The 24,962-nt window shown below is 40.6% G+C and overlaps 1 long non-coding RNA gene across 1 annotated transcript in view; it reads left to right on the top strand.

Moving 5' to 3' along the window:
* LOC310760356 overlaps nucleotides 1–24,119 on the top strand; it is a 31,076-nt gene extending 6,957 nt beyond the window's left edge. Inside the window, exon 3 of the long non-coding RNA XR_014546919.1 lies at nucleotides 23,960–24,119. This is a non-coding gene — a long non-coding RNA (uncharacterized lncRNA). The remainder of the gene's footprint in view (nucleotides 1–23,959) is intronic.
* The last annotated feature ends 843 nt before the right edge of the window (nucleotides 24,120–24,962 follow it).

Consider the following 24,962-nt stretch of genomic DNA (forward strand, 5'->3'; position numbering starts at 1 on the left):
CACAATAAGAGGGAACAGTAGTAGTAAATGTATTAGATTTCTTTCTAGTCCAATAAGGAAATATGACATTAGGGTATATTTCCAGATTACAACTCAACATTGATGCCTCTAAATAAAACATTAAGATACTAGGAACAGAGAAATAAAAATTTCTCTGTTTTTCTTCTGTTGTGTTCCTTAAAAAATAACTTTAAAACTTATGCTGCATGCCCTTTTTATATTCCTTTTATATCAATAATAAATGCTATCCAGAAAGTAAGTGGAAATATTTATTTATTTATTTATTTTATTTCTTATGTTTCCTCCACCATTTAGAGTACTTATTCTGTTCTTTGAACATAAGATTTTGGGAAGGGAAAAAAAAAGATACCTTGAAAAAAAAGGGCCAGATTAGCCCATTGGCAATGCCTTGAGACATACCTCAATTTCTTTTTAGTATGTGACATCTGAACAGGCACACTGTTCCCATGGGCAAGTAATATAATGGTGGAGAAAAGGGTTTTCTAATATGAATCAACACTGTACTTTTAAAGAATGGTTGGTGCCTGTTGACCACTGCTGCCCAAGTGCTTATATTTTATGGCTTTAATTTTATTGTCTGTAATGGTTGTATTCTGAGACTTTAATTATTATGCCTTCCCAATGATTTAGAAAGCCTTCATTTTAAGACCCCTTGCAACCTGTCTCACTTTTGTTGCCGTGTTATTACAGGCCAGTTTTGTTCCACCATTCTCAGCCTAGCCCCACGAATTTCATTTCGTGCAATCACTCAGAAGATGGCAGTTCTCAGGGGGGTGGACTGCCATGTGTTGATTAATGCAGCTGGGATGCCTGTGTTCAGGCCATAGCACTATGAATATTTGTCTTTTTCCAAATGAGATCAAGGACTTTCTCCTTAGTTTTCTAGCCTTAGGGTGCTTATTCCATTGATTTACTCGGTTGGCTTACTTTTTAATAGGGGAAAGACTAATCAGGAACAAAAATCCAAACTTGTCTGCTCTCCAGACTTCTTCTGGATCATCTGGTATAGCTAAGCCCAAACTTTGGAAAAGGGGTAGTTGTGTTAGTGTGTTGTAGCAAAAACAACCATGATTTATTTGGCACTTAGAAGATGGACAGATTTATGGTGGTATATATTTCCATTGGCCAGAGAGACCATTTTGTCAGTTCATAATCACCTAAGTGCATAGTAGGTACACATATATAACCATAGAGAGAAGTGTTATTTATTGTCGAGGGCCTGAGCACCGAGTCTTCGCTTACATGGTGACTAGGATGGCTACAAAGCCGGGTGCTAGTGAGACCCCAGACACTCACCCTCTTAATTTCCCCAGAGATGTTTGTTACATTTTGCTAAGCGTCAGTTTTTGCCAATAGATTTTGGGTGGGGAGAGAGCCCAATTCATGTGCCATGTACTGGGCAGAGAAAATCCTCTTGGTTACCACATAGCTCAGAGAAATACCTGACAGCTAGATTTTTGGGGGTGGGTGGGGAGAGGGTCCTCTTTCTCTGAAAGTCAGCCTAAATTTGCATCTATACAACTTAGTTAGAATATACAAATGCTACATCAATATGTATCACGGGCCTCTGCCCTTTTAGATATCTAGCAATGCCCCTTTTTGCTGTCATTGGTTTTAACAAAGTAGACCAAAAGGGCATGCCGTGTAAGAGATGCAGCATGTGTTTCACACTGCTATACAAACGGGTGATTTGGTTGATTTACAGGGCCTGTGATCTCAGTTTCTCTCTGTTTATGGCATTGATTGTGTTGCATCCTGGGAAAATACAGAAACCTCTTGGAAACTCCTAGGGAGGACTTAAGGGGTGCAGAGCCTAGGCTGGTCTTGTGCCTGTACACTCCAGACATACTGACAGATAAGGACCAGGACAATCACTCCGAAACATGCATGTAAGAAACCTAACACAACAATTCTAGGCATGTTTACTCAGAAGTAAGTCCTACTCCAATAAGACTAATCTTAAACTTGCCTGGACATCAGTGGGGTGTGTAGAAGTGGCATAGCCATTTCTGCATCTGCAGCCTTGCCATTCATGCCAGCCGGGACACAAGGCAGGCAAAATCCTGCTCGGTGCTACGCCAGCCTGGAGCTGATATAGCAACTTAGCCTAGATCAGGCTCACAATCTTCAAATGATAGCAGTCAGCCTGGCTTGGAAACGAGTGTATAGTGGTACCTCGGGTTACAGAAGCTTCAGGTTACAGACGCTTCGAGTTACAAACTCCACTAACCAGGAAGTGGTTGCTCCAGGTTAAGAACCTCTGGAACAAATTAAGTTCTTAATCTGAGGTACCACTGTATTCCAGGTCTGTGCAGCCCTTCTCTGCCCCTGGAATGTTTTGTTTGGGAGTTTTCCATGGGTTACTCCTGGTAGGAATCCTGCTGCCAGTAATTTTGCCAGGCAGAATGAAGAGCTCTGCACCGGAGGAGAGATGCCAGCATCAGTCCATGCACAGAGACTAGTGGAACTGTTTTAGGCTGTGCACAGAGAGAGACATCTGCCCCATCCAACACCTTCCTCCCCTGTATTTCAGATTGTGGGGTTTAGATTGCAGCCTTATTTTCTAAGGCATGTTCAGAATTGTAGATTAAATCTGAAGCTTTTAAGAGGACACTGTACCCAGGGATTAGGCTACAAAATGGCACAAAGCAGATTTATTTAAAGTAATAATACACTGTTAAAATATATTTTGAAATATGAAGCACCTGTTAAATGCAATGTGCATATTGGTGCAAGATATTCAGACTGAAAGAGCTTAAGGTATTCAGTTCAGGTCTCTAGCAATGCAGAAGTAATTAAATGCACATATATCACTTTACGAACACATACCGGGAAAATTGTCAATATACAACTTTCAACATCCATTGGTAAAATGCAGCCCCAGCAGTGAACATCACCTTAATGAAAATCTGTGAAATACACAACTGTACAGTGCTCGGCAATAGATAACAAATTGGAAATAAGGGAAATATTATGGAGACACAAAAATGGAACATTGTATTTAATTTATGCTTTATATTTCAAAGGGTATTTTAATAATATGTTGTAACTTTTAATAAGCCTCTTCTGTGCAATTTTGTGCTCTAACTTTTGAGTGTAGCATAGAACTTTTTCTTAGAATTTATTACCCTTCCTTTTTGTATGTGAGGGTCTTGTACAGCCTTTAAGAGGATTGCAGTGTAGGATCATTTGAATCACGGGGGACCTTGAGCTGCACAAATATGAGGCTCCCTACCAACGATTGATTGAGTGAGGGTTTAATAGTCATTTATGCTAAAACATCTGCAGTGGGAATAATTTTACTCAAGTGTACAATATGCTAATATGACAGCATAGGATCAAAGTACAGTAACAATTCCTTCATTGAAACTTCCTTGGTAGCAACTGCAGGGAATGCTCTCTAAAAGGCCTTTATTGGTCCTTGGTATCTTCAGTGCTGAACAAGCAGGGTCCCATGGGCACTGGGAAATGTAGTTCTTCTGGTTGCATGAGTTTTTAATATAGATAGCAGGCAACCTAGAATTTCTTTATTGTTGTTGTTGTATAGTTGCTTCCTGCCCCCAAATGAAACTCACTCACACCATTTATAATGGATTCATGTTACACTGAAGGCATTAAAGTCAGATATACATTGAATGACTATATTGTAGAAAGGTAAAGGCACTTTATAAAGAAAAGTAATAGAGGTACAGAGATATAGAAATTTGACTGGGGGCATTACAGGTCTCTTATGAATGAAGAACAGACAGGACATAGAACATACCTACATCAAAAAAAAAATCCAACTTATTAATATGTGTAATGTAGGACCTACTCTAGGGAAAATGTGCATAGCATTTCAGTCTGTTGTATTTCATGGAATCTACAGCAGCATTTTAGCCCCATGACAACTCTGTGAGCTAGTTCAGGCTTAGAGAGAGTGGCTTGTTCAGTGAGCAAATATCTGAATTGGGATTTGTACCTTGTTTCCCACATCCAAATATTGCATTGCCACAATAGATTACATTCCAGCTACCTCTCGATTTCTTTAGAGGCATCTACTAACTTCCCTTGACTAAGTGATTGAGAGACAAAACTTCATCCCAACACAGTGTTGGTGAGCAACTATAATGGAAGTTAATCATTAATTGTACATGGACTCAGAAAGACAATTTTAACCGGAGGAGAACGAGGGATGACACTGTTGTTCTGAATAAGGATGCCCATTAAATCCTAGATTTACCTTTTCATCTATCCATGGAATAAATGCACTCTGAAGATCTTGCTATAAAAGTGACTTGCATACTTACCGTACTTTTCTTCTGAAGTTTTTTTTTAAAAAGACACTTTATTTGTGAGAGGCCATATGGTGTATCTTATCTTTTTTTGCTCACTAGGTAGAACAATAAATCTATTGTGCCTGATGCATAACAATAGGAATCTGTTAGACCTTGCGGTCCTATCATTTGGTTGATGATTCAGTTTATATTTACATCCCATCCTTCTTCCCAAAGAAGCTTAGGATGGCATGCCTTTGTTGGTAATGTGCAAGAAAATGTAGAAAGTTTTTATTTTCAACTCGGCCAAGACGATGGGATGCTCTGTAGCCTGTCCCGAACATATCCTGTTCTCTCTATGAAAATATTGTGTTTCTCTACAGTTTGCCATTCTTTTGGTGTTTCCCATTGCTTTGGAAAAACATCAGCTGCCTTACAAATCCTTCCTATTCAGACACATTTAAAAGAAGAAAAATATGCATCAAAAGCGTTCAAAAAGTAACTGAAGCGCATTGTATAAGCAAGACAGAAGTATCAAAGTATAATAGAATCAAATCACAGAATCACAGAATTGTAGAGTTGTAAGGGACCCTGAGGATCATCTAGTCCAACTCCCTGCAATGTAGGAATATGCAGCTATTCCATAGGGGTATCGAACCTGCAACCTTGGCGATATCAGCACCACACTATAACCAACTGAGCATTGCTAGCTTGCTACATTTCCCACTGACTTGCAACAAATTAGACAAGATAAATACAATAAATCCATAGGTTACTCTACTGACAATACGACTGCCGTCAGTGGAACATGGAGTGAAGTAATATTTGGCAATACACTTTATCTCATTCAGCTCCTGCCTCAAATCTGCTCCAGAGTATTGAACAAGTCATATATGGCCATTGATCATTTATATTTATTTATTTTTCTGCCATACCAGATAATCTCCCATTGATTGAAATTGTATTTCCATTTGCTCATCATATACTAGAGATGTGATAATTTAGAGCTGGCTGAAATTTACATGAAGCTTTTTTGGTAGAATTTGTTGATAACCATAACAAGCTATAGTATTAGGAGATTGGAAATGGAATTATTAGAGGATTCTGAATTCCAAAATCTTGTTTGAGATAGGAAGGCTATTGATATGGAAATGTTGTGTTAAGGAATGGAAACTGCCAAGCAGCATCCTTAATATTCCAGAGCACAATCCACTAAGAACTAGGATTACATATACTCAACATAATTCCCACTGGAACGGGTGGAAAATATGTGGCAACAGTCCTTATGGAGCGTACCTCTTTCCCTTGCTAGAAAGATTTGTTTTCAGAATTAGGGAATCTGACTTGAGCTGTCAGTAATGAACATAATTCACTATGGAATCTGAAACAATGTCCATGCTAGAGAAATTGAGGCATTCCCCAGTTGTAGATGAAATAAAATATTCACCACAGAAAATATAATGAAAAGGCTGCATAATTTTACATAATCATAGCACTAAAAATAATACAACTTGCTTAATTCACGAAGTTTTGGTATTTCTTCTACATGAACATTGCCATTTAGTTGCAAATTCTTCTTCTTTTTTTTGCAGCGTAATTTTTATTGCCTTGTCTAGGTAAATGTCTCTTGAGCCTGAAGCTGGCCAGTAGCTCACATCTCTCACTTGCAACATCTGTGCAACCAGACAGAAACAATGAGTCCTGCTAAATAATTCCCGTGGGGATAGGAGACAACCACATCAAACTTTGATTGTATGAAATATTTACCCAGCATGTTCTTTCTATAGAGGAGCAAAGAGGTTCTTGTTAAGTTAATACCCTTTGTGTGTGTGTGTGGGGGGGGGAATGATTTACTGATTTCAGAAGGCTTCCTGTACAAATGTTTGTTGATCACACTGACAACCTTTCCAGTATGTAATGTTGACTGCCTATGTCCCTTTATCACCTTTCGCCAGACCTGGGTCCAGTAATGGAACAAGGCACTGAACAGGATAACCCCAAGGTGGGCCTCTTGTTCAGCGATGGAGGCTGCACTGGAGCCATGTTGTTGTTGTTGTTGTTGTTGTTGTTGTTGTTGTTTAGTCGTGTTCGACTCTTCGTGACCCCATGGACCAGAGCACGCCAGGCACTTCTGTCTTCCACTGCCTCCCGCAGTTTGGTCAAACTCACGCTGGTAGCTTCGAGAACACTGTCCAACCATCTCTTCCTCTGTCGTCCCCTTCTCCTTGTGATCTCAACCTCTCCCAGCATCAGGGTTTTTTCCAGGGAGTCTTCTCTTCTCTTGAGGAGGCCAAAGTATTGGAGCCTCAGCTTCAGGACCTGTCCTTCCAGTGAGCACTCAGGGCTGATTTCCTTAAGAATGAATAGGTTTGATCTTCTTGCAGTCCATGGGACTCTCAAGAGTCTCCTCCAGCACCATAATTCAAAAGCATCAATTCTTCGGTGATCAGCCTTCTTTATGGTCCAGCTCTCACTTCCATACATCACTACTGGGAAAACCATAGCTTTTACTATATGGACCTTTGTTGGCAAGGTGATGTCTCTACTTGAGCCATAATGTATGCTAAAGATTGCTCTTCTTGATATTCCATCATAATAAATTATATGGCATTATGCAATGCCATAGGAGGAAGGCTCCTATGTAGCTCAGTGGTAGAGCATCTGCTTGCATGCAGAAGGTCTCAGGTTCAGTCCACAGCATCTCTGGGTAGGACTGGGAGGGAACCCAGCCTGAAATCCTAGAGGGCTGCTGCTAGTCCAAATAAACTATTCTGAGCTGGATGGACCAGTGGTCTGACTCAGTAGAAGGAAGCATCCTACATGTCTAGGAAAGGGCCTTCTCTGGGATGGTGCTCCATTTATGAGGTGTGTCTGGTGCCTACTTTGGGTTTTGTTTGTTTCAGTTCCAACTTAGAATATACCAATTTGTCCAGGCATATGTGAGGAGGCTAACTAAGGTCGCAGTCCTCACTTGCCTGGCAGTAAGTTGCAATGGATTCAACCGAACTTACTGCTGAATAGAAATGATGAGGATTGTACTGCTGGTTCAGTGCTGGAAGGATGGAGGCAGCTGCAGTATTAGAGGTTGTTTCAGAGTGCACTTATGGCTGTTATTTAAATTACTTTTTAATTGCTTTTGTTTGTTTGTATTGTCTTTTGTTGACATTTTGTTTTCTATAATCTGCTCTGGGATCAATACTGATGAAGAATGGGCTACAAAATTTCAAAACAAATAAAACAATTGCCTAGTATAGTTGTATTGGGTTAATTTACATACCTATAACATTTTTTAAAAAAATGGTTTATTTTCTTTCCGCGTGTGTGGACAACTGCCTAGCTATAGTCAAAGGCTCAGTCCAATATGAAAGTAACAACAGAATGAACAATTGAGCACTAAGAGCATAGTGACAACATACAAGAAATTCCTCTCCTTATTCTGTCACTCAGAGCTGACGCCACCCTCTTCAGGGCTTCTTATTTAGCCCTCCTGATAACATCTTGTGCACTGGAGTATGGAGGTAGCCTGAGCTTTGGGGACATAAATGGGCAAAACATTGTTGTCAAGAGAAACTCCACTGGTGGGCAGTTCAAAACTCCTGACTATTCGATTGTCATTGAAATGTTTTGTTTTAAGGAGCTCCAAAGAACGCACAAGTCTGGACTTATTTCTGTAGGAGCAGAAGGGAACAAATTTGCTTTTTCCAGCTGGCATAAATAGTCTGCTGCCATCCACCTGATTTTGCTTTCCACTCGGCTCCCTCAGTGGTTAAAATGCCAGCACAGTACATTTTCCTAATGTGTTTTGTCAAAGTAGCAATTTTCTAATAGTGTCGTATGAAAAGTAGAAAACGACACAAAATGTTTGTGTTTTCTATTGATCTTTAAAATGACCCCGCTCCTTTTCAGCATAAGTGACTGACAATTACTTGGCAGATAACCCATGCAGACACCGACCTTGAAGAATTAGAGGAAATCTGTTCCACGGATGAAGTGTTCTTGAACAATTTCTCTGAAGGATTGCACACAAAAGTGCTTTCCTCCGGCATCATTCATGCATGCCCTCTTGTTCCACTCGCTGACTGTGGTACAAACGTGATGCTGTAGTCAATGTAAGGAAGAAGAAGAAGAAAAATAAACAAACTACCTTACACCTCAGTTCCCACCCACATTATTTTATAGAATGCTACAGTATAATGTACACACAAGTCGGATGCGGGTGGCGCTGTGCTCTAAACCACTGAGCCTCTTGGGCTTGCTGATTGGAAGGTTGGCGGTTCGAATCCCTGCGACGGAATGAGCTCCCATTTCCCTGTTCCAGCTCCTGCCAACCTAGCAGTTTGAAAGCACACCAGTGCAAGTAGATAAATAGGCATTGCTGTGGTGGGAAGGTAAATGATGTTTCTGTGCGCTCTGGCTTCTATTACTGTGTTCCACTGTGCTAGAAGCGTTTAGTCATGCTGGCCACATGACCTGGAACGCTGTCTGCGGGCAAATGCCAGCTCCCTTGGCCTGAAAGTGAGATGAGCACTGCAACCCCATAGCTGCTTTTGACTGGACTTAACCGTCCAGGGGTCCATTACCTTTACCTTTCCACAAGTGCACCTGTCTTTAATTCTTATTTTGTTCAAGCTTCACGACAACACCAGAATACCAAAATTGCAGACCACGTAGCCATGCATCATGGCCTTGCAAGTGCTTGACAACCCACTTCCCCCGTGTTTGCAAAGCCAAGTTAGCATTTAGCCCCTACACAGCACAAAAGTGCTTCACGCAGATGACCTGGTGAGGAGTATTATCCTCATAACATAGGTCAAGGGCTAAGACCAAGAGGCCTGCTTGGGGTTGCCTAGTGAGCTGTGTGGCAGAAGCAAAGCTCAAAGTAGCTATTGTGTTTTTATTTTCCCTAGGTCTCTGTTGCTATGCTACACCAGCTCTCTGAAGCAGCTGGGCAACAAAGTCAGGAGTTTTATTGAGCCCTGGTGGGCTGAATAAAATTCGGAGGCTATCTACCTGCCAGCGTAGTTGACAAGATCTTCACATCGATTCTCATCAGTGAAATGGGCAGGCTACAGGTTCAGTGCTGGGCATCTTTGCATGGTTGGGAGTAGCAGTAATGTCAGCTTCATGCAAGCTAGCAGGTCAGCAATCGGTGTGTTTCCCTCCACAACACCAACAAGCAAGGGAACAATAGACCTTTTTGCAGGTTGGGAAGGTGTACGATGACACAGAGGAGCTGCCAGAGAACCTCAGAAAATATGCCCCATTTAAAATATCTATTATTTCTTTAGCTCCTCTCTTAGCCTCTGCCTGTTTTTGCATCTCCCCAATGGTAAGAGAATTGGTAGTAACAGACCTTGGAGGCCACAAAAAGTGTCAGTATTGCAACCAGCTATTCACAGAGAAGGTGGAGAGGGGGGACAGAACATTTATTAAGTGAAATAAATGGTGGCTTGCTTGAACACTTGTGAACCTGGTCTTGATTTAGGCTGTGTGCACAGGATACCCTTAAAACACGTTCGAAACACATTCTTTCACACAAGGAATTCTGGCCACCTTGGTCTGTCTCTCACGGAGTTACAATTCCCAAGAACCCTTAATAAACTACAGTACCCAGAATTCTTTGAGGGAAAGAATGTGTTCCAGATGTGCTATAAATATTTAGTGTGCATGCAGCCTTACTCAGCAAACCATAGTTGATGTAGAGCAGAGGTAGGGAACCTTTCTCAGCTCATGGACCAGGTTCCTTCCTCAGCAACCTTGTAGCTGGTGATGGGTGGAGCCAAAAGCAAAAGTGGTTAGAGCAACCATTTTGTTGCTTTGGCTTTTGTACAGCAGGCTTCTTTCTGCACACACTTGCACAACCCTCTCTATCCTCCATCCAGGTAAGAAAGAAGCCTCATCAGTCAGGCAAAAAAAAAGAAAGAAAACAAAAGAAAAACTTTCAAGGAGGGTGCACAGCAGGGCTGATGAGGGATGTTGTCTGAGGAAGAAGGGGCGTGGCCTGGAAAGAATCCTAAGGGTCAAAGAGAGAAGGGCCCCATTCAAACCTCAGAGCTCAGGTTCCTCATCCCTGGTTTGGTGCTACATCTGAACCACTCCAATGGGCTTACAGAGACATGGAAAACCACACACACAAGATGACCAAGTTGGAGAACTGCACTTCTTTGGGCATTCATAATGATTGAAAATAGTGATTTCTAAAATGCCGCATTGGCCATATCCTGATGTTCCAAACACTCATCTCCCCTGTGTTAGAACAAAAAGGAATTTGTTAGCATCACTTACTGAAAAAGCAGCCACAGACTTATTTGCTGCTCACTGTATGACAGCACTGGTGCTAAGTGGTTTCAGAATTATGGTCTCAGTGGCTTAGTACACATAACTTCATTAGGTTACAACAGGTTATTTTCAGAAAGGCAGATACATATGGAATAAATATTATACACATAGACACACACACAGTTAAAACAAACTGACATAGATATTCTTCTTTCATTTGTGTTTGTTTCTGAGACACTAAAATATAAAGCTTTTTGCTGGATGTTATGTTATGCTAATATTCTCATTTATGTCTACAGAATTGCCTGTAGGTGTTAAGATTTTTGATACCATGTCATATTCTTTTTTGCCACGCAGCTGACTGATTCATGCCACCTAGTAAAGCTTCATGTAACTTTCAAGTATGAAACTATGCCTGAGTTGGAGGCGGTGGAGGGGGGAGGGAGAACCATCTTAAGACAAGGCAAATTTAAAAAATAAAATATAAAAGCTTTGCAAATGTCAACATGTCTATGTAATGATATATGAACCGGAAACATTTTAATTTGTATCTCACCATGTTCAGAGTCACCATTATTTCATCAATAAAGTGAACCATCACCTTAACTTGTTACACAGTAGACCCAAAATGTGAAGTTATTATTAATGAAGCCATGAATTCATGAAAAAGGAGAGGTAGTTGTAATATTACTGTGCTTCATTTCAAAGAGACATCTGGTGATACACTGAGACAATCAAGATGCCACATTAATAGTTAACAAATTTCATGGCAAGCCAATCTTTGATAGCCCATTGATGGCTGTACCTGAGGTATAATATTGGAAAGGGGCATCAACACAAAAGGATTGCCTCCGAAAGGCATAGCAAATTGATAACTGCAATTGTTATCTGAAAACTGCATCTGAATGATGACTATATTTGTTACAAATCAGCAGAAATACACTGTACACCATATGACACAGAGATGGTTCAAAAGTCATGAAAATAAAGAGCACAGTTTTAACTGTGGAAATGTGGCATACAAATAAAATTATGTATGTATGTATGTATGTATGTATGTATGTATGTAACCCATGTTTTATTGTGATGGGAATGAGCCACTGTAAGCATCTAGCCCTTTTACTCCTCTCCTCCCCTCTTCCACCACAGCCCCAAGGAGGAGATTTAGCTCCTGCTTTTGATTAACCACAGCTTGTCATTTCATCTAAATCAACAAACTGTTGATTGTTTGAAGCAAGTCAACTTCAAACCATGAATTATGCAGCTAGCTTGTTTCAACAAACCATAGTTAAGATTTCCCACAGTTTAGGGTTTGATTGTAAGGCTAAACTGTAGTTAATCTACAATGGAAGTGAAAAGGTTCAGATTTTCTCTTCAGGAACACATCGGATACCAAGCAGCATGCAAACACAAAGCTTGATAAACTGTGGTTTATCACGATGACTGAATTGTCCCAAAGAGAAAATGAACCATACAGTACTTGGTCTGATTTATGACCTTTTCAGTATTGCAGGATATGTGGTACAGTGAACACCGAATCTGTGCCAAAGCAATTATTGGATGGCCTTACTCTACATCAGATCATCGATCACTTCTCAACCCACTTTCAGAAGTTTTGCATAGATATGTGCAGAATCTGGAGGAGACTTTTGTTTTTAAAATGGTAATACCAACCCCAAGCAGGGATTTCTGGGGTGGGGGGAATCTTTCTGGCTTTTCAGATTTCAGCTGATTCTTGTTGCTCAGATGTACTTGACAGTATTGTAAACTCCTTGCTCAAAATTATAGAGTCCTCAGATGTTTTCAACCATGCATATTTCATACAGTGACAATGCATCATGGGTTTTATAGCCTTATGTCTGCATAAAGAGTTAGTTGTTCTTGTCCATGCATGGAATGGTATAGTTTGGTTTGAAAGAAAATAAAACTGCTGTGGAAGTAACAAAATGTTCATTGGTCTGGTGCTGGTGCGAAAACAAATAAGAGCAGTTCCTGGGTGAATGTGAATGCAGTCAGTCCTTCAAAAGCAGCACTGTTTCAATACTCTTTTCTACTTTGAAAGAAATTCAAATTTCAGCATGGATTTAAATAGGCTTGGCATTTGCAATGTAGTATTTGTTTTGTTTCTGTGCAAATGACCTTATCATAAGAAGGAATTATTCTACTGGGTGCAACATCTTCCTTTCCTTAGTAAACACACAAGGTAGCTTAATAAACAAGTTTGGCTATATGCAATTACTCAAACTAGCCAAGTTATCAAATAAAGCAATATGTTTCTTGCTGTGCGTACAATATGCCAGGCACATTGCAAACAAAACTGATAGACCAAATCTAGTTCTGAAGAGCTCAGAAATGATACTGTTCATTTCTATCTCACCATGCTGGAGGAAAGCAATTGTGTTACGGGTTTCAGTTGTTTCTGCAAAATTATTAAGCCATTTGTAACATAGCCATTACTGCAGCTTCAGAACACTGTGGCTTTTTCCAAGCTAAGTCCTTTTATTGGCTTTCTGTCAACCCTTCTTTCAAAAACATGCTTTCATACTGCTTGACAAATCTCAAAGGGAAAGTGGAGGAAACTAAATTAGAAAGTCAGATATTTTTGAATTGGAAACGTGATGGTTTCCCATGTGTTGCTATTCCCCACCCCCATATATTTATGTAAAACAGTTGGTTGGGTTCACTCTAAATGGCCAGAGTGTGTTCTGTTCTAAAGGCAAGGAGCAACAGGGAATAATTGGCTTCTATTTTCCCTTGACTTTGTTATTTCAGAAGCTTGGGATAAATTAATTGAGGTTTTAGAAATGGGAATGATTCACCAGTTAAGAAGATCACTGAAGAAGAACATAAGAGCCTTGTTGAATGAGGCCAAAACCCCATTTAGTCTAGCATCTTGTTCTCACAGTGGTTGCCTATATGGGATGTCCACAAGCAGGACATGAACACAATAGGGCCTCTCCTCACAGTTATTCCCAACAAGTGGTATCAGGGGATAAGATTATTAGTCAGGCCACTCAAGCCCCTCTTTAGCCATCTCCCTTGTGTGGCTTATTGTTAAGAAAGATGCATATTACTGGCTATTTGGTGACATAAGCATTGTTAATACAAAGTAAGCAGGTGGAATTTCATCCCAGTGCAGCCTCCCAAAATCAGAGAGTAGGTCTCTGCTGACTTTTTCAGCAGAAAAGAAAAGCATATTCCTGAGTTGTAGCTGTCATTCAGCGACAAAAAAGAGAGACAAATTATACAGCTACAAGAGCTGCTGAATATAATTAAGGCAGCCAGCTTTTTCAGTGCTCTACCATTATAACACTTGAAAAGTCTATTCATCATAAAAAATCAAGACAATTTGTCCTAGGAAAGTAAAAGCTGGGATGAAGCGTCTTCCCACCAAGCTGTATAATCTGGCCAAATTTCAAGACACCCCAGACCAGGATCAAGCAGATAATTCTCAATCGCTGGTAGTACTCCTGTCCCCTGATTATTAATATGGGACATGCTGAGCACTTTCAAGGCATAGTGGATCTTAATGTGCAGTCCCTAAGGGCTTTCTTGGGAGGTGCACATTAAATCTTAGTACAGGGAGGCCACATAGCCTTGGCTAAGGCACAGAACCAGCCACGGGTGACGTGGCCACAACGTTAATTAGGTGCAAGCAGTCCCTTTCTTCAATTTACTTTTCTAGCTGCATCCTCCTTGCATCTGGACTTTTCTCATTTGCTTCTTCTGAGGTCTGATTGATGCATGCAGACACCAGGTGGGCAAATGTTTTGAATGCAACTGCATGTTATCAACCACTTGCGGGAAGTGCGGTTAAGGCCATTTTTAAACAAACCACTGCAAAACATCTGTCTTGGGGGTTTTGTAATAGAACGATAGAAATAATCTCAGCTACTCACACAAATCACTTGCCATATGGAGCACCTTCCAGATCCCCTCCCCCTTCATATGGCTTCCTATACAGATCTGAATCATCCATGGGGGATCGAGTTGGGTTGCTTTGCTTTATTCAACACATGGATTTTGCTGAAATAGAATTTATCATTTGGCCATCACACCATTTGTTTGTACTCGCATTTATTCTTAACAATTGCACACCTGGGTTCCACCTTGTTCCAGGTGGTTAAAAAGTGACCAAGTGGGAACTCTGCATCATGGAACTCTGTATGATGGGCCACCAGCAGTGGTTCATGAAGAAGGGGACAGATTGACAGTGGCACCTTCCCAGCAGGGCATTCACTGGAATGGGGCAAGTCAGGCAGTGGTAAGGTTGAGGAAGATTTGGGTTGGCATTGGTGGCAGCCTACAGGTGCACATGCACTTGTGAGGCTGCCACCACCAACCCAGAGCTGGTCTTGCCATCTCACCTCACCCTTTCACTGTGGCATGCCTGAGGGCCACATTGTGCATTAGACAACAGCAGATACTTATTTTCTGCTTCCTGTCTATTCAGCAAGGTTTGTGACCAAACTACGCTCCCAGGATTATGTGACTGCATTCTGCACATGACACACAGGCACACTGATTAAGGTTTAAAACAGAAAATGCTTTTAATGGATGCTTTAATGTGTGGAGTGGACCATGGTGGAACTCAATGGGGCACACCCATTGGGGAGCACACCTGGTATAGAACAAATCTGTAATGTCTCCTGCACAAGGAAAGTGGAAACTCAAAAGGCTAACACTCTGCAGTGTTACAATGCTTGACATGTTATATTAATCACAGGCTCACTGGCTGATGTTGAGAAGCAAAAGTTCTGTCTGTTTAATCTTCCTTATGTCTCCAAGCTGTTGAGTAGACATGCTTTTAGATCATTTTCACATTCATGAATAAAGACTCCTAAGTAAAAGTAATGTACCATTATGGAATGGAACAAGCCGATGCAAAAAAACCGCTGCAAAGTGGTTTCAACAAAATTTCATATTAATCATCAGCAACACAGGACCCAATTTAGAACGTAGCAATTCGATGCTGCTGCTTGCTGCCGGGTCAAAGGTTGTTTTAGAAATCAGAATTCCTTTTCCAGAATTGCTCTGAAGTCACTTGGCCAAGGATATTTGGTGCTGATAAGTGAAATGCAAACTGTATCTTAGTCTTAGGGATGCTTGACAAATTTGATTTCTTGTGAATTCCAATGTGAATTAACCTGATCCACACTTCCTGCACTAATGTGTAGATTTTGAGCTTTTGAGATACAGCTCTCAGCTTGAAAAACATACCAAAGTGTGTTGATAATTCACATGTCTAGAAATGTGTATATTGAGATAAATATGTTTTTAAATACACCTTTGTTTAAAAAAAGTGGAATGAAATGAATTTATGAATGACCACATGAAAAACCGTCATGAACTGGAAATAGACCAATCTGTCCATTCTTACATAGACTTTCGTAAGCCTCAGAACTAAAAAGTTTTCCCAACCTGAAGATGCCACCTAGCTATTAATAGCATTTCTAGTATATTCTTTTTCTACTTCACAATGTGCGTCAGATAACAGTAGTTAAAAGTTATCAACTTTCCAATTAGTGTGCTCATTAATACTACAAGCCGCGCAGTGAGTGAAGAAGCCATACAACTTCATCTGGCTTTGCCTTCCAAGTCACTGCTTTAAAGATAGATTTGTCAGAAATTTACGAAAACACTGTTCTCTTGAGTTGACGTCAAATCATTGTACTTACATTTATTCCCAAGTTCAGTGCAATGTTAATGCAATGTTTTCAAAGTGTCATTCTGTTCTGAAAGGTAGCTATTAAAAGAATAGTCACCATCCTGCTCTGATAATATCTGTTCCCTATTTACATTAAGTGCCAGGTTTGCTTATTTTTTTTTGGCAACCTCCCCCCCCCCGCTTTTATTGCTTTTTAATTCAGCTAGTGATGCAAAGCCAAATACAGCAAAGAGAATGAGCAAGATTCTATTAGCAGTTGTGCATCCATAAAGTTGATTAAGCCTCAATCACATTTATGCAGGCACACAACCAGTTGTAAATGAGGGCCAAATGCTGCCTGCAGAGGCTTAGCTACTGGCAGTGATGTGCAAAAAAAGGAGAACAGAAATTGAACATAGTTCTCAAGGATTGTGCAAGGCTATCCGCAACTCCCCCTTGTCTTGGTTTCCATTTTTCTGCCCACTCTTTGCCAGTAAACTGGTCTCAATGTCATCTGTTACATGGTAGGAAAATGTGTGTTTTCTGCCATTCATACATGTGGTGGGAGCTACAGCCATTCCTGATTCCATGACACACATAACTCATATAGTAAGTTGGACATCTGCATTTGTCATAAACCCATTGAGTTATTGAAAGCACAGGGCATGATTGAACCAAAAAACAAGAGCTTCTGAGTCCTATTCATTTGGATGGGAGAGTTAAGCATGTACTGAAAGCTTGTCCCATTGAGCCTGGATTTAAAAATGTATAACTTTGCAAGGGTCATGCATGTATTGTATGAAGCAGCTGTGAAAGTACATCTGGTTTCTAAAGGCAGATTCACAAACTACTTCTCTCCCCCCCACACCCAGTGTGTACCTAGATAGTTTTGGGCAGGGAAGAGGTGAAAAACAGAGGTAGGCGTGTATTGCAAACATGTGTTGGATCATGTACATTAGGGAGCCAGAATAAATCCTTTCTGAGGCCCAAACTTATTACTATTGTGCCCATTGTATTTCCATGTGAACCGACAATAGTCAATATGAAGGTGAAGCATTAGCAGAAGGTTTGTGAAAATGTCTGACCTCAAAGTTTTATGCTTGGGTACTTTTGTCATTGAGTATACCTAGCTGACACAATTGGTTACAGAATTAAACACTACCACCTGTCGGAATTGTTGAACCTTGAATAAGATTTATAATGGCTGGGATGTAATGGCGTATTACACTGATAGCACTGAAGTACTGATTGACTCAGAAAAGTTTTCAAACTGGCTGATAATGATCAATGGTAAAAACAGAGTAGCCAATATAGTCAGTGTAAATGACCAGAGGAATTTATACAATATTTTTTAAAAATAGCAATACTGAATATTCTCCACTTTTGATTCTTGGGTTAAAACAAGACATTTGGGTGGCATTGACATTTCTCCTGAAAAATAATACAATGAAGAGTGAGGTTATTTCATGGAGGAAAAGGCCATAAATGGCCATATTACCTCTAGCACCAGATGCAAGAATGCTTCTGAATAACAATTGCTGGGAATCATGGTTGAGAGAATGCCATTGTGCTTAGGTCTTGCTTAGGTCCCATAGACATCTGGTTGTCCACTGTGAAAACAGGATGTTGGAAAAGATAGATCTTTAGTTTGGCCCAGCAGGGATCTTCTTATGTTTTTATGCTGTTAGATTTCCAATCCTGTTCAATGTTAATGTTTCCCGTGGCTGCGTTTCCTTTTTCCTTCCTGGATTAGTCACATGGACAATTCCTCCCCATCAAGGCTCACTTCATGAACTGGATAACATAACAATGCTGTGTATCCAAACAGATTTGGCTTGGAAATATCACCAAATGCATTAAATGAATAATTGAGCCATATTTTTTTTCCATGGCAAGGACTGCAAAAATCATCAAAGAGGGAGACATTAACATTGCCAAATTGTTTCCAAAACCTTGAAAAGTTTCAGCTCAGCCCAAATTCCAAATAATAATACATGTTGCAGTTGTTACAGTTTATTATTACTTGCCCTTCACCATAAGGTCCCAGGGTAGGTTACTGGAATTAAAACCCAAGATTAATATTAAAATCTAGTATCACACAATATTAAAAAACAGCTCAGAACAATTAACAATCACAGAAATAAGGAGGTTCCTAAAAATATACACCTTAAGTGTTAAAAACCAGGGGAAAGAAGCACACCTTCAGCATTCTATGAATTCATATAAATGTTAACTAGCATTTTTTGGGGAGGAATCCCATGACATTGTCCATGGTGCTGAACAGTAGCCTCTCGGGACTATTTTCTGGAAATGACCCTGGGGGTAGGAGCAGAGCCACTAAAACACAGCTCCCCCAACCTACTGAGAGGCTCCAGAGCAGTGTTTCCCAAAGTTGGGTCTCCAGCTGTTTTTGGACTACAATTCCCATCATCCCTGACCACTGCTCCTGCTAGCTAGAGATGGTGGGAGTTGTAGTCCAAAAACAGCTGGAGACCCAACTTTGGGAAACACTGCTCTCGAAGGATACCATGGTCAACAGTATCAAAAGTCACTGAGAGATCAAGGAGAACAAGCAGGGTCCCTCTCTCCTGATAAATGTCATTAACCAGGGTGACCAAGGCAGCTTCTGTGCCATGACCAGGCCTGAAGCCAGACTGGAAAGGATCCAAGTAATCTAGGCAATGGTCTGTTGTTTCTTTATGGGTCTTAAGTCTAATTACTTTTTAAAATAAGAATTACATTGGCTGTGATAGACTTTGATAGCAACAGCTTATTAGATGAAATCAATGGGTGTAGTCCATAGGTCAAAAGACATACCAGCCACAGGAGCCTCCTAGTACTGATAAGCTAGCTAGAGTGTGACGGGTAATGCACCTTCTGACCCCTAGGAAAGTTGTGGGTCAGGGTTTGCTCACGGATCAGAGCAGCTGGGAGAACTGCTCTTCTGTTCCCCTTAGTTACACAGAAGCTGGACCTGACAGCAACCCAGGATGACATGGGTGGCTGCTGTTAGCATAGAAGGGAATGGATGGAATACAGCAGCGGAAGAAGTGTTGCCTCCATAGGAGGGCACCTCGACATCCTTCTTTGCTGTGATACATTCAAATGAACACGGCGGTTGCTAGTCATCAAGATAAAAATCTCCTCCTATTTGGCTGAAGGAAAATGACAGATCAATATGAAAACAATGCCCTTTGCAGTAGACACAGCAGATGCTCTCAATTACAGGCAGCAATTACCATACAGAGGGAATGGGAAAGCTCCAGTACCACTTAACAAACACCAAATAAGCTGTAAAAACTTCATGACCCTAATAGTGCTCTCTTATAAGCCTGGAAATGATTTCCTCAGCCTAGCATAATGTACTTATAAATATGTATGTAATCTCAAAAGGAGCCTTAATAATGATAGTCATTTAAAATAAAATAATAAAATAAACCCTTGACAGTGATAAATCAGCCTATTACAGTCTAGAGGCAGTTGTTGCTTTGTGCAACAGAGGCAACAGATACCCATGACCAAGGCTTACACAGCAGAGAGATGACAGCCATTCTTGGAGGGTGGGATAACAGTTTGCAGAAACTGTCTGCCTGTGGCAGCTGAAATTAAATAGGCCGTTTGCAACCTGCTTTGGTTTAATTTTTACCAATTCCCATAATTCTGGGTCCATAGGAACTGTAGCAGTATTATCACAATAAGTAATTTCTGTAGGGGCTGGCGGACTGATGGGGCACAGAAAACTCAGAGCCCTGAGAATGAGCCAATGCAATTCTGGAAGGTGACAATCACAGGGGGCTCAGTCATTTAAAAACTGGTCCTAGGTTGGCCAATGATTTTTGAAAACTGAATATCCCTGTTTCTGATTTTATATCCCTTTGAGCTGTATATACAAGCTTTTGCCCTAATGTTTGCAACTCTCACTGAAGAAGGAAGTGCTCCCTCCTCCATGGCTGATGTTTTCCATTTGTGTGTGTGTGTGTGTGTGTGTGTGTGTGTGTGTGTGTGTACACACACAGAGAGACACACATACAATGTGTGTGTGTTCAGTTTGGCTATGCCTTTAAGAATTTTGATTTTTTTAAAGCTACATATCAGGAAGTAAATATCAAAGGAAATAATTTACAAGCTACCAAGTGTTGCTTTGTACAACGTGCTTAACATCCTATTTTTAATACTAGGGGTTCATTTCATGCAAAGGCATTATTGTACTCACCCACACCCAACAAAATGCTTTCCTGTGATTTGTCTTGCTTACTTTTAAGGGTGTTGTAGCTAAAAGCTGGAAACGAGACCTTTAGAGAGATGTTTGCTTGTGTGGAACTGAGCATCAGAGAAACCATGACACCCAGCATATTACATATGTGTTGAGGAAGACCTAACACAGCACCTGTTTCCATAAATATTTTGCAGTATCCAGTGACAGTAGGTAAAGGTTTGTATAGGCCCACCTCCATATAATTCAGCCCATGCAAGGCGACTATGTGAAGCTACCATCCTACACAGAGTGCAGCATTTGGCACCCCTTTGCAGTGGCATGCTAAAGTTAGATCATGTGCATGCTAGTAGGTATAGGTGGGTGGCTTGCCATGGGCTGATGCAGCTGGAAAACTTGGGGAGGGTCGTTCCCCCCAGCCATAATACATATTATAAAGGAAATATGTAGTGGTCAGAGAAGGTGTGGGAAGACTCAGGTTCAAATCCTAACTCTGCCACAAATCTCACTGGGTGATCTTGGGCCAGACAAATTCTCTCAGCCCAACCTACTGTAGAGGTTAGTTGTTAGGACAAAACAAAATGGGAAGAGACACATACGCCACTCTGAGCTCCTAGGGCAAAAGCAGGGTTATAAGTACAGGGTGAGTCCTTTAAAAGAGGCCTCGTGGATACAGAGTACAAATGTTCCATGGGGCCTCTTTTAAAAGACTCACCCTTTGTACATTAACAGTACTATGGTAACATATAGAATGTGTTTGTATAGTAATCTGTGATCCTAACAAACGGACATACTTTTGTAAAGCCTCTTTGCCATTTTCTCTTCAGAAATGATTGTGTGATTTATGAAATGGGGTCCTCAGAGTGGGTTGGGAAACTTGCTCCTTGCTGTTGCTGTCCCATAAATGACTGAAAAAGAAATGTACAATTAAAGAGAAACAAACAAGAGCATAAGAATGAAAAGTCTGCTGCAATTGGAAAAAAAAGTGTGTTATTAAGAACAAAAGTATAGATATGATTAGACCAGCTCCATAGAGAGATGAAAACTAGAGGAAAAACCAAGCACAAACCTGAACTAAGTTTCTTTCTTTCTATCTGCTTAAGTGCACCAGTTCTGTGACCTTCAACAGATCCATCTCTTGGTAACCTTATGGGAAAGTGCCCTGTTTAAATTCATTTTGCAGATCTCATTACCTTGCCTATTATTATTAATTTGTATAATAATGAGAGTTCTTAGAGGCCACTGTCAGAGTCTCTGTAGGTTAGCAGCTGTGAGTAGACAGAAGCTGGCCACTTTCCCCCAAGAACAAAAATGTTTATTAATTTAAGGAAGAACAACGAAGGTAAACAGATGGAAAAGAGAGGAAGAAAAAAATTCTCTTCCCTCCAGTTCGGTAGAATCCTGATAGCCACATTTTTCATTTTGTGTTTCTCTCTCAAAGCAACTTCTCTGTCTTTCCTAGTCCCTCAAAAATCTGGTGACATTTTTTTTTAGTTAGCTTTTCAGAAATCCAAAATAGTCAAGGTTTGATATTGTGACATCTGTGGGCAGACCCTCTGGAGCACAGTCCCCCTGTCCCTTTGATGGCAACTGGCAGTGAAAGTCTGAGAAGCGGAATAAAAGGAATGACTGTAAATTTCAGAATATTCTCTCAGGCTACCAGAGAGGGCAATAGAGTGCACACTATGCTGTTGTTAAAAGAAAAAGTACCAAATGAAAGTTGTTCTTGTTACAAAGACAGGATAGTATCTGTCTGTTTGTGAGAAAACAGGGATCTAACAAGAGGCCAGAGAAAAGCAGAGCTACAAGATGAAAACACCACAGCAGATATCACAGATGGCCTCCAGCACCTGGCAACCACCTCCTATGGACTTTGATAATGGAGATATGGCTGAAAATTGGGCCCAGTGGAAGTAGCTCATGGAACTAATCTGTTGCAGGCCCAGAAGCGGACATATAATCTGCAGAGCAAAAGGCAGTTCCAGTTCAGCACTGGACAGAAGCACAGACATACCTGCAGGGCCTGGGGAGCAAGCGGCAAACTATTTGTACAGGAGAGAAAGAAACACAGTACTGTCTGTGTTGTTTGAAACATAGGCTGCATTTACACAGAAGTAGATTCCGTTTCCATGACATTTCCCTAACTGCTAATTTCTGCACCTTATCTGAGCTTTTGCGTGACATAAAAGCCACTACTGGAAACCTATAGGGGAAATGTTGAATGTTTGGTGGTCATTTCTGTGTTAATTGCTTCAAAAAAATAAAATAAAAAATCCGTTTGGAACCACTTTAACCCAGAAAAATGCAGGAGTAAAGTGATGAAATTTGAGGCAGGTTAATGGCATGCAGTTATTTCCTGCTGAATTCATAAGAGAAATGGGGGGGGGGGGGGAGAGAATAAGATAGTAGTGACACTGTCCAATGATGTTCACTTCCCCACTTTTTTTGGGGGGGGCGGTTCTTTCAAGATATAACAACATCATGCACACGTAAAATAAAATGTTCAGCTCTAATCCAGAATAAGGACTTTAGGCAATACACACAAAATATCAACCGAATAACAAGATCACAAAAATTCTGCACTGCATTAAAGAATTCAAAAACCGGCTAATTTTTCCTGAATCTTTACCTTGCTCCTATGTTAGATGTACATGAGGAATGTTCTGATTATTTTACCACAAAAAGCACCAACCAAATCTTTAAAAAGACATTTAAAGAGGGTGCAGTCCTACACCGTCTTACTGCAAGGAACCCATCAGCCTCATGTGAATTACTTCTGAGTAGACATGTATAAGAAAGTCTGAAGTTTTCAATTTATCTCCTCCTCTTCACTGATAATAGAACTACAGCGTTCTTGCAGCCTACCTCATAAATGTGCCTCATCTCTGACTTGAAAGTGATTTCCATGGTATGAGAAACTTAGTTCATATTCTGCATCCATGCAGCTGTTCACTTGCATGCTGAGGTTGTTGTGAAGGATGCCAGTTATGGAAAGGGCTTTCCCCCCTCTCTCCTTTAATTTAAAAAGAGCCTAGCCACAGAATCTGCCATATATTTTTCAGAGTCATTTCTACTGTTAATCCCTGCCCTGCTGACCTGCACCAGTAGGCAACTTGCTTGCTGTATTTTGGAAAACCACGGGGAATTTAGTTAGTGCCCCCTGGGAACTTACAAGGATTAAAAGATTTGTTCCTTTATTTTACACTTTTCTTCTGTTGCATCATGAAGTGGCTGTGTTAAACTGCTTCTACCGTTTGGATTAGGCTGCCATTCAAGTCTGTCCTGATGAATATTTGTTGTTCTAAGTGAATAAATATCAGTTTTTGTCTTTTAAAAGTGATAATTTAGAAGATAATTAAACGAGTTTCTTTCTTTATAGCTGGGAATTTTGTCAAAACGAGAAGACTAGTGTGCAAATCAGCTGGAGCTGAGTGGGAAATATAATTTCTTGGCGATTTTCCTGGTAATTAAAATTTCAATGCAAGCTATGGACATGATGCTCTTGAAATATTAAAAACCCTTTTTTGTTTTTTATTTTGACAGATTCATGATGTTAATGTTGATGAATGTTCTACATCAAACAAACACAGAACACCTCCGTGACTATTTCCCCAGACTTTGAAAGAAAACCTTACATTTTCAAAGGAAAAATATGCTTTGTATATCACAATGTGTTATTAAACATCTGCAGAGTTACATATTACTTGAAAGCAGTGCAATATATATATATATATATATATATATATATATATATATGCCGGAAATCACCATGAACACCTCTCATTCTCTTAGAAGGGAAATGTTGCCCACCTGAGAGGTGCTGAAACAGTTCCCATGAGTTCCCCTGGAGAAAAAAACCTTTCATCTGTTCTGAAAATGGGTTTGTCACTCTACAACTTGTAAATGTCTGCCCACTGCAGTATCACAAAGTCAAGCCCAAGGCCCTCTATCCCTTAAAAACAATCCCTTGTCTGCTGTGGACTCTTTCCCTCCAGTAAGGCCGAGAAAGTTATTGTTGTCCATGATCCCCAAAGTGAGCCAACACATAGAAACACATAGTTGTGTATTTATGTTACCTGACTTTCTTTAGATTTGCTTTCCTCCCATCTGGCAAGGAGGAAGGGAGAAAACTCCTCAAATTCACACCTTTTCCGGCTATTTCCCTTGGCTAGCTAGTCCCAAAGGAGGAGTGGAGGAGACTCTTGAGAGTCCCATGGACTGCAAGAAGCTCAAACCTATCCATTCTGAAGGAAATCAGCCCTGTGTGCTCACTGGAAGGACAGATCGTGAAGCTGAGGCTCCAATACTTTGGCCTCCTCATGAGAAGAGAAGACTCCCTGGAAAAGACCCTGATGTTGGGAAAGATGGAGGGCACAAGGAGAAGGGGACGACAGAGGACGAGATGGTTGGACAGTGTTCTCGAAGCTACCAGCATGAGTTTGACCAAACTGCGGGAGGCAGTGGAAGACAGGAGTGCCTGGCATGCTCTGGTCCATGGGGTCTTGTAGAGTTGGACAGACTAAATGACTAAACAACAACAAGCTAG

Source organism: Podarcis filfolensis (assembly GCF_964270895.1).
Source record: "Podarcis filfolensis genome assembly, chromosome: 3".
Taxonomy (NCBI): domain Eukaryota; kingdom Metazoa; phylum Chordata; class Lepidosauria; order Squamata; family Lacertidae; genus Podarcis; species Podarcis filfolensis.